The 16,906-nt window shown below is 47.9% G+C and overlaps 1 protein-coding gene and 2 non-coding genes across 3 annotated transcripts in view; all 3 read right to left on the bottom strand.

Moving 5' to 3' along the window:
• The window catches only part of LOC149369943 (uncharacterized), a 140,674-nt gene that overhangs the window by 26,249 nt on the left and 97,519 nt on the right, over positions 1 to 16,906 (bottom strand). The gene's annotated exons all lie outside the window — the stretch shown is intronic.
• Positions 4,488 to 4,558, bottom strand: TRNAG-GCC (transfer RNA glycine (anticodon GCC)). The gene has a single exon. It is a non-coding gene; the product is annotated as a tRNA-Gly (tRNA).
• TRNAK-CUU (transfer RNA lysine (anticodon CUU)) lies at positions 7,202 to 7,274 on the bottom strand. Its single transcript has one exon. It is a non-coding gene; the product is annotated as a tRNA-Lys (tRNA).

Below are 16,906 nucleotides of genomic sequence, written 5' to 3' on the forward strand. Positions count from 1 at the left end.
ATTGCCGCACCTATTCGCCCTAAGCGGCTGTTCGTGCTTTTCCATACGTATATCTGTCCTTCATTGATCCATACCCCTAGATATTTATATTGACACAATGTGGCCATCTCATGCTCTTGCAATGTATTGTAAGCACCTGATCAGTCGAATCGTTTAAATTAATCAGACCTCATTTAAGTGCGTTGAATGTGAAGCCCATAGAACGTCTACGTCTCCGCACCTTGAGAGTTCAGAGCCACGCGGCAGGCGGTTGCAACAATGCAAACTAACCTTCTCTTTCGACTACATGCGTTTGGCCTTTCCTCGATGTCGCCAGCACATGTAATTGGAACTCGGGATCTCGTCGTGCACCACTTTTGCAGGCAGCATTCCGAAGCCTTAGCTGACCTCCCGCTTGCGTCCAGCGTCCCGAGAACAGCGCTCCCTCTCGTCTGGATCAGCGCCATCCCAGCGCTGACATTCGTTCCCAAACAATGCTGCGACTGCAAGTGCTAATTAAGCTCGCTGTCCGAAATGTATTTAGACGGTAGTTTTATTACGTTATAGCGTGTCGAATACGAGCAACCATTGTGCTCGGTACGCAGCGTGTTTCCCCTTACCCAATCGCGCTCCTTCTCCCCTGACGCCTCGCCCAGCTGCTCTTCGGACGGAAGGGCGTGCTGTGCCAGTGCACGTTGAAAAACCCCAGGTGGTCGAAATTATTCCGGAGCCCTCCACTACGGCGTCCCTCATAGCCTGAGTTGCATTGGGACGTTAAACGCCGTAAACCATAAACCAAGCCTTTGTACGGAAGATAACGCTGCGATCTTGGAAAAGTAGGACTCTGCAGGTGTGGCTATAAAATTTTTTATGTGGCGGAGAAAAAAATATTCGTTAGAACCGATACAAGTTAGGCACATGTATTACTGCGGCACAAGCTGCAAGGCCATTCTATGAGATAAATATATATCCTTCTCCTTCAGGACACACATAGCCCTGCCACACTTCCTAGCTACACATCTGTTCACTCGGACGCCACGAATACACCCAGGGCGTCCACACTCATACATCGCTCCATTACACACCAAACCCATTACATCACCTCCGAGACGCCCTGCGTAATTACAGAAATCATACAAGATACACACTCACTACCATCGATGTTTGTCGCCAATATATACCACCCACCATCTCACCCGATGGCTTCATTGGAAACGCTACTGCGAGATCTCCACCGTCTTGCAGGCAAGCATCCATTGATTATCGGAGGAGACTTCAACAGTCAGCATACTGACTGGGGCTACCGCACCACCACTGGACGAGGCCGGCGTCTCTGGTCCTTGGTACAAGAGCTCCGCCTCACAATACACAACAACTTTAACACCCCCACGAGGATTGGTAACAGTGTCAGCGCGGACACCAGCCCGGATTTGACACTGAGCCGCAACCTTGTTGGTATTACGTGGGCCACAACGCGTCATACATTAGGAAGCGATCATTACATCCTCTCCGTTACAGTACCGTACAAGCAAAGACAGGCCCGTCACCTAACACACAAAATCACCAACTGGGATGCTGTACGCTCCGCACGGGCGGCCCTCCCTGACGCTTCCATTATAGACATCGACCAGTGGGTGGCATCACTCATGAACGATGTCTCCACACACACGCGAACCCTTGTCACAACAACAGATACGCCCACCCTCGACACTCGCCTGGCCCACCTTTGGGAGGCCCACCATAGCATCCTAGAGCGCTGGAAGGGGCAAAAGCTCAATCGGACCCTTAAAAAGCGGCTGGCCGCGCTGCAAACACAAATTACTGAGCACGCTGAGGAGCTCTGCCGATCAAACTGGGGTCAGATTTGCGACAGTTTGGCTGGCAATCTGTCCTCCAAACGTAGCTGGCAACTCCTCCGTCACCTAATTGACCCCACGCAATCCAAAACAGCCACACAACACCACGTCACACGCCTTATACACAAGACCGGCCTTTCTCCTGACGCACTCATTAATATACTTAGAAACACACATACAACTCCCGGTACCTCAAACCCCCTGCCCCCCTATACAGGCGCCCCGAATGCCAACCTCGACGCAGAGATCACGGAGACAGAAGTCAGAGCGGCCCTCCTGACTCTCCGTTCTAACTCCACCCCAGGAGTTGACCGGATCTCTAATGCCATGCTCCGCAATTTGGACGATCAATCGATCGCCCAGCTCACGGAGTACTTCAACAAATGCTGGCAGGAGGGCACTCTTCCCCAATCATGGCGTCACGCCAAAATCATATTCATACCAAAGCCCCACAAACCACTTACACCCTCAAATCTCCGTCCCATTTCACTAACCTCATGCCTAGGAAAGCTTTTCGAACACGTCGCACTCGCTCGACTCACCCAACACATGGCGGAGCAAGACCTCTACCCGCACAGCATGGTGGGCTTCCGTCCCCATCTGTCAGCACAGGACGCCATGCTCCAACTCACGCAGGACATTTTCGACCCCCTCATTCCGGGTCACACAAAAGCTGTCTTAGCCTTGGATCTCTCCAAGGCCTTTGATCGCCTGGACCATCAAGCGATCATGGCGGCTCTCTCCCCCTTGAACATAGGTGAACGTATGTACACCTATATTCAAACATTCCTTACTAACCGCACGGCCGAAATTCACTTCGGTCCCCACATCTCCCCCCCATACACCCTTAGTGGGGTCGGAACCCCCCAGGGGTCCGTCCTCTCCCCTTTCCTCTTCAATGTCACTCTCATTCCCCTTGCCCACAAGCTACAAACCATCCCTCACCTTCGGCATACACTCTATGCCGATGATATCACGCTATGGACCACCCATGGCAGTGATGGAGACATAGAGAACACCCTACAGTCCGCGGCTATCCTCACCCAAACGCATGCGCGGAGTATCGGACTCTCCTGCTCACCGGAGAAGTCGGAGCTCCTCATAATCCGCCCCACAACACGAAACTGTCCCACAGCCCCCATCACCGTGACACTGGAAAACCGGCCCATCCCGGAGGTAAACACTCTCCGGGTACTTGGCCTCCACATCCAGAACAACGGGAAAAACACACTCACCATACGGAAACTCAAGCAGACAACTGTGTCGATATCACACCTAATCCGCCGCGTTTCTGCACACCACAGGGGCATGAAGGAGCATGACCTATGTCGTCTCATTCATGCCTTCGTCCTCAGCCGCTTTATCTTCACGCTCCCCTACCTGAAACTCCAGGCTAGGGAAATCTCCACCCTGGATGCCATGATTCGAACAGCATTTAAGACAGCATTACACCTACCCCAAAATACCTCAACCGAAAAACTCTTTCAACTAGGCCTGCACAATACGCTAGGGGAGCTTATTGAGGCCCACCGACAGACACAATACATACGTCTCGCGAGAACCACCACCGGGAGACACATCCTACACACCCTCGGTATACGCCTACCAGTTACCGATCCCACACAGCTCCAGGTACCCCGCCTCATTCACCGCGATTTATTTATTAAACCTCCCCCCAAAAACATGCATCCCACCTACCACGAACCCCGCCGCAGAGCTCGCGCACGGGCACTCCACAAATACTATGGCACGGAACCGTATGCCGTTTGGGTGGATGCCGCATGCACGGGCGAGGACGCGGTTGTCGCCATCACGAACCCCTCCCTCCAACCCATTGCCACACTTCACATAACCCCTACTGCCACTTTGGAGGAGGCCGAAGAGGCCGCCATTGCCCTGGCCATCACCCGCACGGAGGCGCGATATATACTGTCAGATTCCAAAACTGCCATACTAAATTTTGCTCGCGGGAGAGTTCACGTCCCTGCATTTCGCATACTGGACTCCCTCGCCGCGCACCCGCCCCGCCATGTGGAGCTGATATGGGTGCCTGCCCACTCCGGGAATCCCGGAAACGAGGCCGCCAACGCTTTAGCCCGAGCTTCTCTCAACCGGGCACCGGCGGCCTCCGACCTGGGGTTCTCGCGGGAGCGCATGCACTCATTCAGTGGAATGACGCAGGCCTACAAAGCCGAGCGTCGGCTCTACCCCCCACCTCATCCTTCCCTCGACAATTACCATCAGACACTTTGGAGGCGGCTCCAAACACGCACTTTGCCCTCCCCTTATATACGCTCGCGATATCACCCAGTCCACACGAACCCTTCCTGTACCCTCTGCCACCACCCCAAAGCCACCCTCGACCATATTCTTTTCCTCTGCCCGGCGGATCCTCCCCCGCGGGGCCTGGAGCACCTTACCTCATGGGAGGCTTGGGAGACCCTACTGCGCTCCGAGGACCCGGCCAAGCAAGCCATCGCCACCGGCCGGGCTGCCAGCGTCATGAGCCTCCGGGACATGAACGTTTGAGTGCAGTGGGGCCGTGCGGGGGCCCAAGGACCGACGTGTCCAAAACTCCCTTGTTATAAATAAAGTTTTCATCATCATCATCACTTTTGCTCTTGTAAAAACCAGTGCCCCAAAAGTAAAACATGCGTCGGCCGGGAATCGAACCCGGGCCACCCGCGTGGCAGGCGAGTATTCTACCACTGAACCACCGACGCCGACGTTCAGTTGGCGTACTGCCCATCTATTTATAGCCTAGTTGGTTGCGCAAGTTTCCCTCTATGTTGGTCATTGGACCGGCAGGCTGGCGTCTCCTCTGCGGAGAGGAACTGTCGTTACAGCGCGAGTAGTGAGCGACCACGCCACCAATATAGGCCACCAGATTAGACCAACAGCTGGGTAATCTTATGACATTATGCGGTGTGCTGGTCACTCAACTTTTGTGGGACGTTTTAATAATAAAAATTATCGGTGGCACTCTAGCAACTTACGCGCGATTAATGAGAAAACGCTCAAATTTTGTTGATATGCTAGTCCAATTCCACTCTAATTCCAATTCAATTATATATTCCAATTCTATGCTAATTCTATTCTATTCCTTTGGCCCATTTCTCGGGTGCTCATTTTATGTGCGCTGCGTCTCGTCATCACATCGAAGGATGCTGTAGAAACCAACCAGCTCTCTTCAGTTCATCACGAGATGTTACGCGCACCCCAGCTCATACTCCTCTCGCCACTCGTCGCGCTCGATCAACATCAGCTCGCTGTCAGACCGCTTTTCGATGGAGGCGCGAAACTCAAAGGGCGGCCCGTGTGCTGTGCGATGTCAGTGCCAGTTTAAAGAACCCCAGGTGGCCGAAATTAATCCGGAGCCCTCCACTATGGCACCCCCTTTCTCTCTTTCTTCTTTTACTCCCACCTTCATTTCGTCCCTTACGGCGTGGTTCGGGTGTCCACCGAGGTGTGAGACAATTATTACGTCATTTCTTTTCATCAAAAAACAAGTTGTGAATTTTCACCCAATCCGCGATTTCGGAAAATAGGCAGTGACAGCTGTTGCCATTATATATAATTGCATGCGGCCGCCGCGGTGGCTCAGTGGTTATGGCGCTGGTCTGCTGACCCGAAAGACACGGGTTCGATCCCGGCTGTGGCGGCCGAATTTCGATCGAGGCAAAACGCTAGAGACCCGAGTACTGTGCGATGTGAGTGCTTGTTAAACAACCCAAGGTGGTCGAAGTTCACAAAGCCCTTCACTACGATGTCCATCATAGCCTGAGTCGCTTTGGGACCCCTACAAACCACAAACCATCTTGCAGTGTTGCAAATTCCAGATAACTACATTATAGCGAAGCTAAGAAATGCATTCACTTTTATACTGGCTGCATTATAGCACACATGTGATGTGGGAAGTGGAGCTACTTTCTTGAACCTCTATGAATCTGGGTGGTTAAAGGGTTGAGATGTGCGTTTAGACGACTTGGACGCGTAGAAGTTTTGAGAACACTGGAGCCAGGCGTTTCGTCGGCGCTTGGAAGCGTGTCTCACATATCAGTGCGTTGTGTAGGTGGCGCCTGGAAGTGGAGAACACCCACATAATTCCGTTCATGACTACATGAGCTTTCTCACAGCTTCCTCGTTCCGGAAGCTCCTGCCGTCTTGAACAGCCGTAACACGTGGTTTAAACCACAGCTTCACACTCGTAGCCACTCCGCGTTTAAGATATATGCCAGGCAAGAGTTGTTTTTCTGCACGCATGGACAGCACATTTTTACTCGGCCGTGCGAGGCAATCGTTGTGGCCATTCCTGGGGCATGTGCCTCAGGGTTCTTAATTCGCCTGAATGAAGTTAGTTACTCAGTCTCCACTTCGTCCGAGTAGGCGCGCAGACTCTCATTGATACTTTTATTCCCGGTAATCGCTCCATACTCCATTCGACCATAGTATCAGTTAGGGAGACACTTGAAAGTTGGACGATAACGCTGGGTGGCTAGGGTATTTAAATATTAATACCAAAAGAGCGTTGACTTAGAGTGGAGGAAAAGGACTTGGAAACCAGCTAGTAAGTATAATGAAAACAAAAAGCTTCTTTAAACTAGAGGCAAAAAACGCAGAAGGTATGAAATGCATTATTTCAATGTATAAATAAATTGGAAAAGAAAAATCAGGGAGATAAAGTTCTATGATAACTCAAGAGGCAGCGCCCTACTCTCTGAAGCATGCAGAGAGTGTCTTGGAACGCGAAGCTACAAAAGGAAATTTAAGCAAGAAGCTGACACATGTGCAATGTGTTGTAAATCTGTAGAACCCATTGGACACCTAATTCTAGAAAGCGCCAATATCCACTCGGATATCGATGCAGACTCATCCACTTTCCTGGAGGCCCTAGGATTAATGGATAATATAGGTAAAGTGAATATGCTGCTGAAAAAGCGATTGGAAGATTGGCAGCTCAAAAGTAGAGTTGTGACATAAGGTTGGTGGTGAAAAATTATATTTGAAGAGAATGGCGAATTCCTAGACTGATTTATTACACCGTTAAAGACATACGTATGCAAAAACGCCAAGCATGGCGGCAACATGCACAACCCCGTTTCAATGGAAAGCCTCCTAACTTCCGTCCGTCCGTCCGTCTGTCCAGGATGACAGGACGGGGCAAATCTGCCCGCTGGTGACAAATGCAGGGGTATTTGATTAGACGTATCACGATGATGGCGACCCCGTATGCTACGACAGCGAATTCCACGCAAACGCACTGAACTGTAAGACCACGAGAGCACAGAGTTCATTCTTCGGTGGTCAAGAATAACGTGTCACCAAAAAATCAAATTTTGTCCAAAACGGGAAAATAAGAAAACTTTCGCCCAACGTGGGGCTCGAACCCACGACCCTGAGATTAAGAGTCTCATGCTCTACCGACTGAGCTAGCCGGGCTTCTTTTTTTCTTTATTACCGATTTGGCCGGGCAAACAAAAAAAAAAATAACATGACGATAAAAGCACAGGTCAATTTCTAGCTAGTGCAGGGTGATAAAATGGGTTAAATGATTTTAGTTGGTCGAGGACAGGCAGCCACTCAGGGTTAGGAGCTTGCTGTCCGAAAACTTCCTGAGTATACATGTTGCTCTCAATGAAATACTGATGAGCCGGATTCACAACAACATGTTCATGCCTGACATCCATTCGCGTACGCCATAGGCTGTGCATGCAGAGCAACATTAGCAGGTCGCAAGGCACTCCACCTGGCTCTGCACATGGTAGGAAGCGTATTCCAAAAGGAGTCAGGGGGAAATCTTTTTTCAGTGTGCGCTTCAACACATCCCAGAGAAAAACAGCGTCATGACAGTCGAGAAAGATATGTTCTATAGTTTCCACTTTCTTGCAAATAAGACTCTACTGACCAAGGTACAAAAAGGCCTTTGCTTTGCAACCATGGCTTCACTGGGAGGGTTCCAGTATGCAATTGAAAAAAGAAAGAACGCACTGAAGGCTTCACCGGCATTCTTTTGACTCTTTTTAGCACATCCCTTTCGGGACCCAGAAGATATGCACTGCGATAAATAGGCACTGGCAGAAACACATCAAGCAGGTCCTTGTACATCTTTTTCCTTGTTACAATGGTTAGATATTCATCGGAAAATTTTGACCGAAGAATACGGACTGCTGCAACAACTTCTTGCAAAAAAGCACTTAACCCACTCCGCCCTGCAGACATGGATGACACAACATAATCAGGCAGTGATTCTGACAATCGCACTTGTATAACAGTTCGCAGAAAATCATTATCTTGACGCAAGAAAAAGAATCTAGTGACTATCTGTCTCAGAAATAAATTTGATAACCCTAGCCCCCCGTTCCGCACCTTGTGGAACAGATTGCATCGGCTGGTACGTTCCCATGTTGACGCCCAAATAAATGTTGCAAACACTCTGTGTAACCTTTGCACTGAAGTCCTTGGGAAAGTTAACGCTTGCAGAACGTAAAAAATCCTCGCTATTAAAAACATGTTGCACACCGTAGCTCTTGCAAACATGGAAAAGTTGTGACCGCCCCATTTGCCTGTCTCAGCTTTGACTCGTTCGGTTTCATGGGCCCAATATTCTTTGCTTTCTCTGTAGTTGGTTAGCGGCACGCCGAGGTACTTTCCTGGCGTGTCTACCCACTTCATTTGACAGAATACTTCTGGCGTGGCCTGCCACTTCCCATGCCAAAAACCAAAACATTTCTGCCAGCTTATCGCACAGCCACTTGCGTCACAAAAATTTACGGCTTCTCTCACCACTTCTTGCACGCTTTCCTGGTCTCTGCAGAACACTGCTATATCATCTGCATATGCCAATACCTTCACTTCAGTATGACAAAAGGCGTAACCTCGAATGTTTTGCGTAGTTAACAGCTTTAAACAAAAGGGCTCCAGGTAAAGTGCAAAAAGCAGTGGAGAAAGAGGGCAACCCTGCCTCACTGACGACAAGACAGGAATACTATTACTCAGGCGGTTATTAATTATGAACCTTGATGTACAGCCATCATAAACCATTTTCACGCCATCAGTGATGATACATCCCACATTCACATGTTCCAAAAGCACGAACAAAATTTCATGTACAACTTTATCAAACGCCTTATGCAGGTCCAGTTGCATCATGGCGACACGACCCTCCGTTGCATCACAGCATTCAAGGACACTCCTAGCTACGTGTATGTTAGTAAAAATGGATCTGTCTTTTATGCCGCAGGTCTGGTGTGGGCCAACAAGGGTTTTAATTACTGTTTGGAGTCGTCCGGCTAGCACTTTCATATAAATTTTGTAGTCTACGTTAGTTAAGCTTATTGGGCGGTAACACTCAACTGACTGCAACCTACTCGGGTCGTCCGATTTTGGGATCAACACCACGTGGGAAGTTCGAAAAGACGGTGGAGTTAACTTTCTTTCGTAACACTCGCTTATTACGCGCTGCAATGCTATTGCCATTTCTGTTTTCAAAGCCTTGTAAAGTGCGGCACCGAGGCCGTCCGGCCCAGGCGACTTGTTTAAGCTCAGCTGCTGTATTGCAGCTTCGATTTCTGCTGCCGTTATGGGCTCCTCATGTACCTGCGCCAGGTCCTCCTTGACTCTTGGCATTAGCGACAGGAATGCAGTTTTGTAATGTTCAACATCAGGCGTTTTAAGGCTGAACAAGTTTTGGTAATATTCCAGAAACGCCCTTTCAATCACCTCAGATTCGGAAGTTACGTCATTGCGATAACAAATTTCCTTTATCCCTTTCGAAACTGCATACTGTTTTTCGTCGCTGAGCGCCCTTTTTGTGGGCGTCTCCCCAAGCCAAAATCTTTCGCTGCGCGCCCTTATCACAGCACCTCGATATTTCGTTTCATCTATTAGTTCAAGCTTAGTTTTGGTCTCTTTTATTTCTTGTCTGTACAACCCCGGCTTGACGGCTTCCATGCTGAGCATGAAATCAAGCTCGGTACGAAGTTCCTTTTCTTGCGGTTTTTCTTTACGCTTTAAAACACATGCTCTTTCTATAGCGGCCACTTTCACGTCGCATTTAAATTGTTCCCATGTTTGTATAAAGTCTGTCTCTTTTTCTAACAAGCTTTTGACTGAGTCTTTTAGTTTCTTGCTGAACTCCTCATCCTCCAACAATGTGTCATTAAATTTCCATAATTCCCAACTAAACTTGACAGTCCTTTTCGTCTCCCCAAGTGTGATCACGACTAAAGAATGATCACTGAAGCTGACGTGCACAGTCTGGTACTGGGAACACAAGGGCACAACCTCAGAAGAAACAAATTCTGTCCAGCCTTGCGTGACTAACGCCTTGGAAATGCGTGTACTGTGCTTGTTCTGAACCTTGCATTATAATGCCAATGTCTTCCAATTCTGCCTCATTAATCATCTCAGACAGCAGCTCGGCACTCGTGTCCTGCAGGGTTTTGTTCGTTGTTCTATCTTCAGGTCTACACACACAGTTAAAATCTCCAAGCAATAGTACACGCTTTTCTGTCAGCAGGAAAGGTTGAACACGGCGAAAAAAGGCATCTCGTTCGGGAATTCTATTAGGTGCATATACACACACAGCTCGCCACTCTACACCAGAAAAGTAAAAATCGCATGCTACAATCCGGCCACTTTCACAGGAAAATACAGTTTCCACGGCGACTTTGCCGTTTCGAGTTAAAATCAGACACCCTCCCGACTTTCCTTCTGCATGGCACACGCAAACACTGAACTGTGCACGGTAAATTTCAGCCATCGCATCTGTCGACTCTTCGCTTTCAATTTTTGTCTCTTGAACAGCCAACAGATCGATTTCGTTTTCGAACAAGAGACGTTTAAGCTGATTTTGCCTTCTTCGCGCAGAAAGACCTCTCACGTTCAGTGTGGCAATACGCAAGCTAGATGTTAGTTGAGACGCCATCTAAATGGTTGGGATTCGCCGCTCTCGAAGTGACATCGGTTTGCAGCTCACCTCATCAAAAATCCTTCCAGCTTGCAAAGTACGGCGGTGTAAGCACTGAACCCGATCGAAGACCGGGTTACCAACACGAAGACCCTGCAAGGCACCTCCGCTAAGGCGGAGGGACACCCGACGAAGTCCTACGATCAGGAGGGATGTTCGGCTTGGGCTTGTAGGCCGCACGTCGAACAGGAGGCGCTTTGGGAAGAGGTTCCTCATGGTCCGTCCCGTCGTAGCTCGTCGCCTTGTCATCAGCTTCGTCGTGCGTCCTCTTCGCTGGCAAAGTTGACGCCGCGTGCATCTCCGTGTCAACGTCCTTCTCGTCGGTCGATTCCAAAACCGTCTCAGGTGCACCTACCGCAGCATCATCTGCTTTTCCCGCGTCCGCCTCAGTTCTGGTGTCAGGCACAGGTGGTTCTGAGTTGGCAGCCTCATGCTCCGTGGGAAGCGTTGCTTTTTCTGAGGCTATGCTTTTCGGTAGTGCGTCTTCCCGACTCTCACGGGTCGCCTCTACCGCGTCGACTTCGTCCATAATATGCTCCTCAGTAGTATCCCTACGACCAGGACCAGCTACGGTAGCATATGTTCGCACGCACTGGGCGTCGTCGTGGCCGAAGCGACGACAGAGCCCGCAACGTGGCACACGGCACTCCCGACGTATGTGTCCGGTGCCGCGGCACCGGAGGCAGAGCGGAGCTCTGCCAGGAACGTGGACGAGTGCGACGTCCTCTCCAACACGCAGCTGGTGCGGTAAGTCCTCGATGGTAACGCCCACCTTCAGCTTCAATGTCACTGAGCGCGTAGTAGACGACTGGTCGACGCAGCCTTTGACTCTCCACTTGTCCCGAGTTATGTCGGTCACTTTTCCAAAAGCCGCCAGAGCTGCCTTCACGTCGTCATCTTTCACGCCGTGTAGCAGCCAGAACAGCTTCAGCCTGACGCCCTGGTTGCATGGGTCAATGACCACACAGCGGTGGTCCTTGACGTTGAACGCCTCCGCCTGTAGCATTTTGTTTTTCCCTTCTTCATTGCAGAAAGTCACGGCCCAAACATGATTCATCTGATATGCCTCGAGGGCAACCACTTCCGGCAGCAATGACAGACGCTCAAGAGCGTCACGAAAGTTTTCAACACGGTATGGCCTGGCTTGGACGTCGCCATGCAAAAAAACAGTATGCAAAACGCTCGAACCTGTTGGCAAATGCGGCAAAATCAGCTGGTAGTCCTCCAGGATAGTTAAGCGGGCGAGTTGGTGATACATTATGCAAAAAAACAGCGCGAACAAACGGGGACAAGACGAAGTCAGCGCTTGTTCCTGTGTATTCTTCGTCTTGTCCCCGTTTGTTCGCGCTGTTTTTTTTTGCATAATGGTAGTCCTCGTTCGGTTTGATCGTACTCCTGATACCGCGGCCCGGCTGGGCCGCTAAATCCGCTCCTTGGGAGCCCATGATACACACGTCCGTCACGCTCGGTGGCCGGAAGTCGAATCTCTGAGCTAGCCGGGCGACGCGTTGTAGGCTCCCGAAAAGATTACGCAAAGAGTGGGAGGAGAGCTGCCAACCTGCAAATCCGCTTCTCCCCCAATTTGCAACCAAAAGTTCCCTAGATTTCCTTAGATACGAAAAATAGTGTTCAGTTGCCAAAAAAATAAATGTATATTTCCGCAAAGTTCAGTAGCAAGTTTTATCATGCAGCTACCCTTTTCCCAAAGTTTGGTAAGCAAATTAGCTGTAGATTTGAAATGGACCTAAAGTCAACGTCTAAATGAAGCTACAAGATAAGCCGTGGCGCTCTTTCGAAATTGCAAATTTAAGGCTCTATATCATGTATGTGTTTTTTATTTCACTGTACTCAATATATTAGTAAACATGCATCGGCATGTTGAAATAACTGATTTTTTTCCTAATGTTTGTTTATTTATTTCAGTACCCTCAGGGCCTGAGGGCATTACAAGAAGGGAGTGGGGTACAATAGACAAGATGAAAAAAGAACAGCAGTCACAAGTAACACAAAATGTTAACAAAAATATGGCTCGCGCAAATGAGTAGGTTACATCAAATACAATCAAACAAATTAACAGTCATTTAACACGAAATTATGAGCAAAGAATAAAAGTAAGCATACCACGCAAACAAAAAAGAAACACGAGGAAGTTGTTAAAAATGGCAGGAAAACACTGGTGCACACATTCTCTCATGCGCCTAAACAGAATTTGTGAAGGGGAAAAAAAACACCACGTCTGTTCGAACTACCACATAAGCTGAAAAGAATAAATGGCAGGGCGCAAGAATTACATGTACTATGTTAGCATCAAGTTAGTTAAAGACGATTTAAACACAGAATGGTCACTTATTTCGACGACCGATCGGGGAAGGTGATTGCATTGTGCCGATGTGCTGGGGATGAATGAGTCGTAAAAGTGGTTTGTTTGGCATGAAAGAACACCAACTTTATGACGATGATCGATCCGAGCTGAAACGTAGCAAGGTGGCGTTATACATTTTCTCTTAAGGATGGGGTTATCATAGTAAATCTTATGGAATAGACATAGGCGGAATATATTTCTACGTTGCGACAGTAGTGGGAGTGAAGCTTGATTTCATGGCACTGACGCTAGAGTTACGGTGATAATTCGAGAGAATGAAACGGGCCGCACGGTTCTGTATAGATTCGGGTTGGTATATTAGTGTCTCTTGATAGGGGTCCCAGATAGACGCAGCATATTCTAGTTTACTACGAACCAACGACTTGTAGAGAAGCAGTTTTACGGAGCTAGAAGAAAGATTAAAGTTGCGGCGTATGTAGCCCAGCATGCGGTTAGCGTTATTGCTTACATGGTCTATGTGTACTTTCCAAGAAAGATTATGGGAAATGAAGACACCTAAATATTTATAAAAAGGCACAGACTCAAGGCTGCAATTATTAAGACGATATGAAGGCAATGTGGTGTTACGATGAGAAACCCGCATGTACTTGCACTTTTTTATGTTTAGTTCCATGTTCCATTTGTTAGACCATTCAAGAGCATGATCAATGTCCGATTGAAGAAGAGCTATATCAGAGTCACTGTTAATTTCGCGGTATATGACGCAGTCATCAGCAAAAAGATTTCTTGTTGAACATAGATTGTCAGGTAAGTCATTGATATATATAAGAAAAAGCAGAGGCCCTAGAACAGAGCCTTGTGGCACTCCAGATCCAACTGGAGAAGTGAAGGAAGAAGCATTATTAGCGGTGATAAAGTGTGAACGATTAGTGAGAAACGAATGCAGCCACCTAAGAACGTTAGGGTCAAGGTTAAGTTTATTAAGTTAAAAAAAAAGCAGTTGATGAGAGACCTCGTCAAACGCCTTTGAGAAATCGAGGATATATGGAGGAATATGCAGTCGACAACGGAACCCCTGTCGAGGAATGAGTTTAGGCCATGCGTGAAGGTGCTTCGCAAGAAAACCGCTTCCGAAATCCATGTTGACTGTCAGTAAAAAAGGCATTAGAATCAAGGAACGATGCAAGGTGAGAGTAAATAACATGCTCCATAATTTTACACGGAATGCTGGTAAGTGAGATGGGTCGATAATAATGGGGGGAATGTTGATCACCAGATTTATGCAAGGGAATCACCTTCCCGACCTTCCAGTCATCAGGTATGCATGCTGTTTAAAGAGATTGCCGAAATAGGTTAGAGAGTATTATTGCGCTGTACACTTTGGTTTTAATCAAGAACTTAGAACTAATGTTATCAACACCACATGAAGAAGAAACCTTTTGTTTTTCGATTATTTTTTCCACTCCAGCAGGATCAAAGACAATAGAATACGATCGGTAAAAAGTCAGCACTATTATATGCAGGGGTTACCGAACACTGATTTTTGGAAAAAGCTGAAACGAATACACTGTTTAGAACATTTGAACATTCATTAGGATGAATTAGTTGGTCACTGGAGTCTTTAAGGCTGATGGATGAATTGTCTTTTTTGTTAACTACGCTCCAAAATTGCCTAGGGTTATTTATCAAAAGGGAAGGTAATGTGTCATTGAAAAACAAATCTTTGGCATCCTTCAGTGCACTTTTATATTCAAGGGCCGCGGCCTGATAAGCAGTCCAACGTTCTTGGGAACCGGTTAGTTTTGCAGAGCGGAACATGCGTTTTTTCTTATTACAGAGCCGTTTTAACGATTTAGTGAACCATGGTGATTGACGGTTACAGGTGATGACTAAGCGTGGAACATATATTTCAGTGGGCGCAGCAACTTTTTCTTTAAACAGGCTCCAGTTAGTATTCACGCAGCGATCATGAAAGCTTAGCAAGTAATGGTCTAGAAAAACAGACAGTTCATGGTTAATAGCATCAAAATCAGCTTTTTTGTAATCATGGATATATTTACTGTGGTTACGTTGATGGGGAACTGCGCAGGTCAAAGCAAAATGAAGGAGTAGGTGATCACTTAACCCTGGCAAGTATGATATGGGCTGGAAAAAATCAGGCGATGTGGTGAGTACCAGATCGAGGATATTAGACGCAGTAGGTGCAATTCGAGTTGTCTGCGTTACAAGCTGGGATAAGTTAAAATCACTGCACAAATTCAAGAACATGTCGCATTCACTTGAAAAAGGTTCACAATAAGAACTCACATTAGACCACACTATGTTGGGGAAATTAAAATCGGCCAGCAAAATAAAGGGACTGCTCGGATAACGGACTGTAATCATATGAATGACATCATGAAGATCGTTTACAAAGGGGGAGGTAGACGGCGGACGATAGCAAACGCCCACTATCAATTTCCTAGAGCATGTGCGAATTTCAATCAGTACAAGTTCCAACGAGGTTACAAAATGGATCGGAAAAGACATAACAATATCAGCAACAGCTACAAACACGCCTCCGCCACATCTAGAACCCCTGTCGCACCGATAAATGTTATATCTCTTTTTACAGCTAAGAAGTTCACAGCTATCTATCTTCGCCGATAGCCAGGTTTCAGTGAGACATACACTGTCAGCATCGCATGTTGTGTCGGTTTCGATTTCAGCCGAAGCATACCTCGTACAGAGTGGCTGGAGATCGCTTGAGGAGTGTACGGAAAGTCCGATATAAAAGCTGCTTGTACATTTGCTGCAACTCTAGAGGGTGGCTGACTTAACAGTCTGAGTCAATTAAAATAATGAAGAAGTCATTCTTACAACTTTTGTATGCCTTATGTGACCTCAACTCCGTTAGTCTTGATGGAACTGGGAATTATGGTTATGGTTTTGGGGGGTCTAACGTCTCAAAGCGACTCAGGCTATGAAGGATGGAAGAGTGAAGGGCTCCGGAAATTTCGACCACCTTCCTTAACGTGTGCTCACTTCGCATAGAATTTCGCCTCCATCGAAATTCGACCCCAAGGCCAGGATCGAAGCCGCGTCTTTGGGTCAGCAGCCGAGCACCATAAACACTGAGCCACCGCGGTGGCGGAACTGAGAACTGTTCTCCTATATAGACTAGATAATATTTCCAACACGGCGCTCCTTTCTAAAAAAAATGGCACCTTTGTTCTTTCCTAGTTACCAAAATAAACATGCAGATATGCTTACTAAAAGGAATTTCACGTCGTGCAGCGAGCTCCAAATACAGCGCGAGGAAGGGGCGCGCGTGTTGAGGGAAGGCCGTGGCACGCCAGATCCCAGCAGCGGGTGCCACTGGCAACGTCAGGGACCATACACGCACGACTACATCCGTGTAAAGGCTGGTTCACACGCATGCAAGCGACTGAAAATTGGGCAGCGCAGCATGGAGAAAAATGTGAAACTTTTTAGAATATTGCAGCTCTGATTGCTGGAACCGCCGCGAAGGCTGTAAACAGCTTTTGCGCCGCAGCAACAGAGCAGTTTCACGTGTGTGAAACAGGCTTTACTCGAGCGCGCGATGGTGTTGTGCGGGCCTCCGTCAGTTGTAGAGAAAAAACAACGAAAAGCTTGCACTGTGTTCCCAATTTGAAAGAGAAAAAAACGAACTCTCCGTGGAAATGAAATACCCCTAGATTGTACGAAAAATCCATTTCCCCTCAACAACGCCCAGATTCTCTCAGTTTAGGGAAAAATCCCTACGGTTGGCAGCACTGA

This window comes from Amblyomma mixtum, chromosome 1 (assembly GCF_055824585.1).
Source record: "Amblyomma mixtum isolate Tamu chromosome 1, ASM5582458v1, whole genome shotgun sequence".
Taxonomy (NCBI): domain Eukaryota; kingdom Metazoa; phylum Arthropoda; class Arachnida; order Ixodida; family Ixodidae; genus Amblyomma; species Amblyomma mixtum.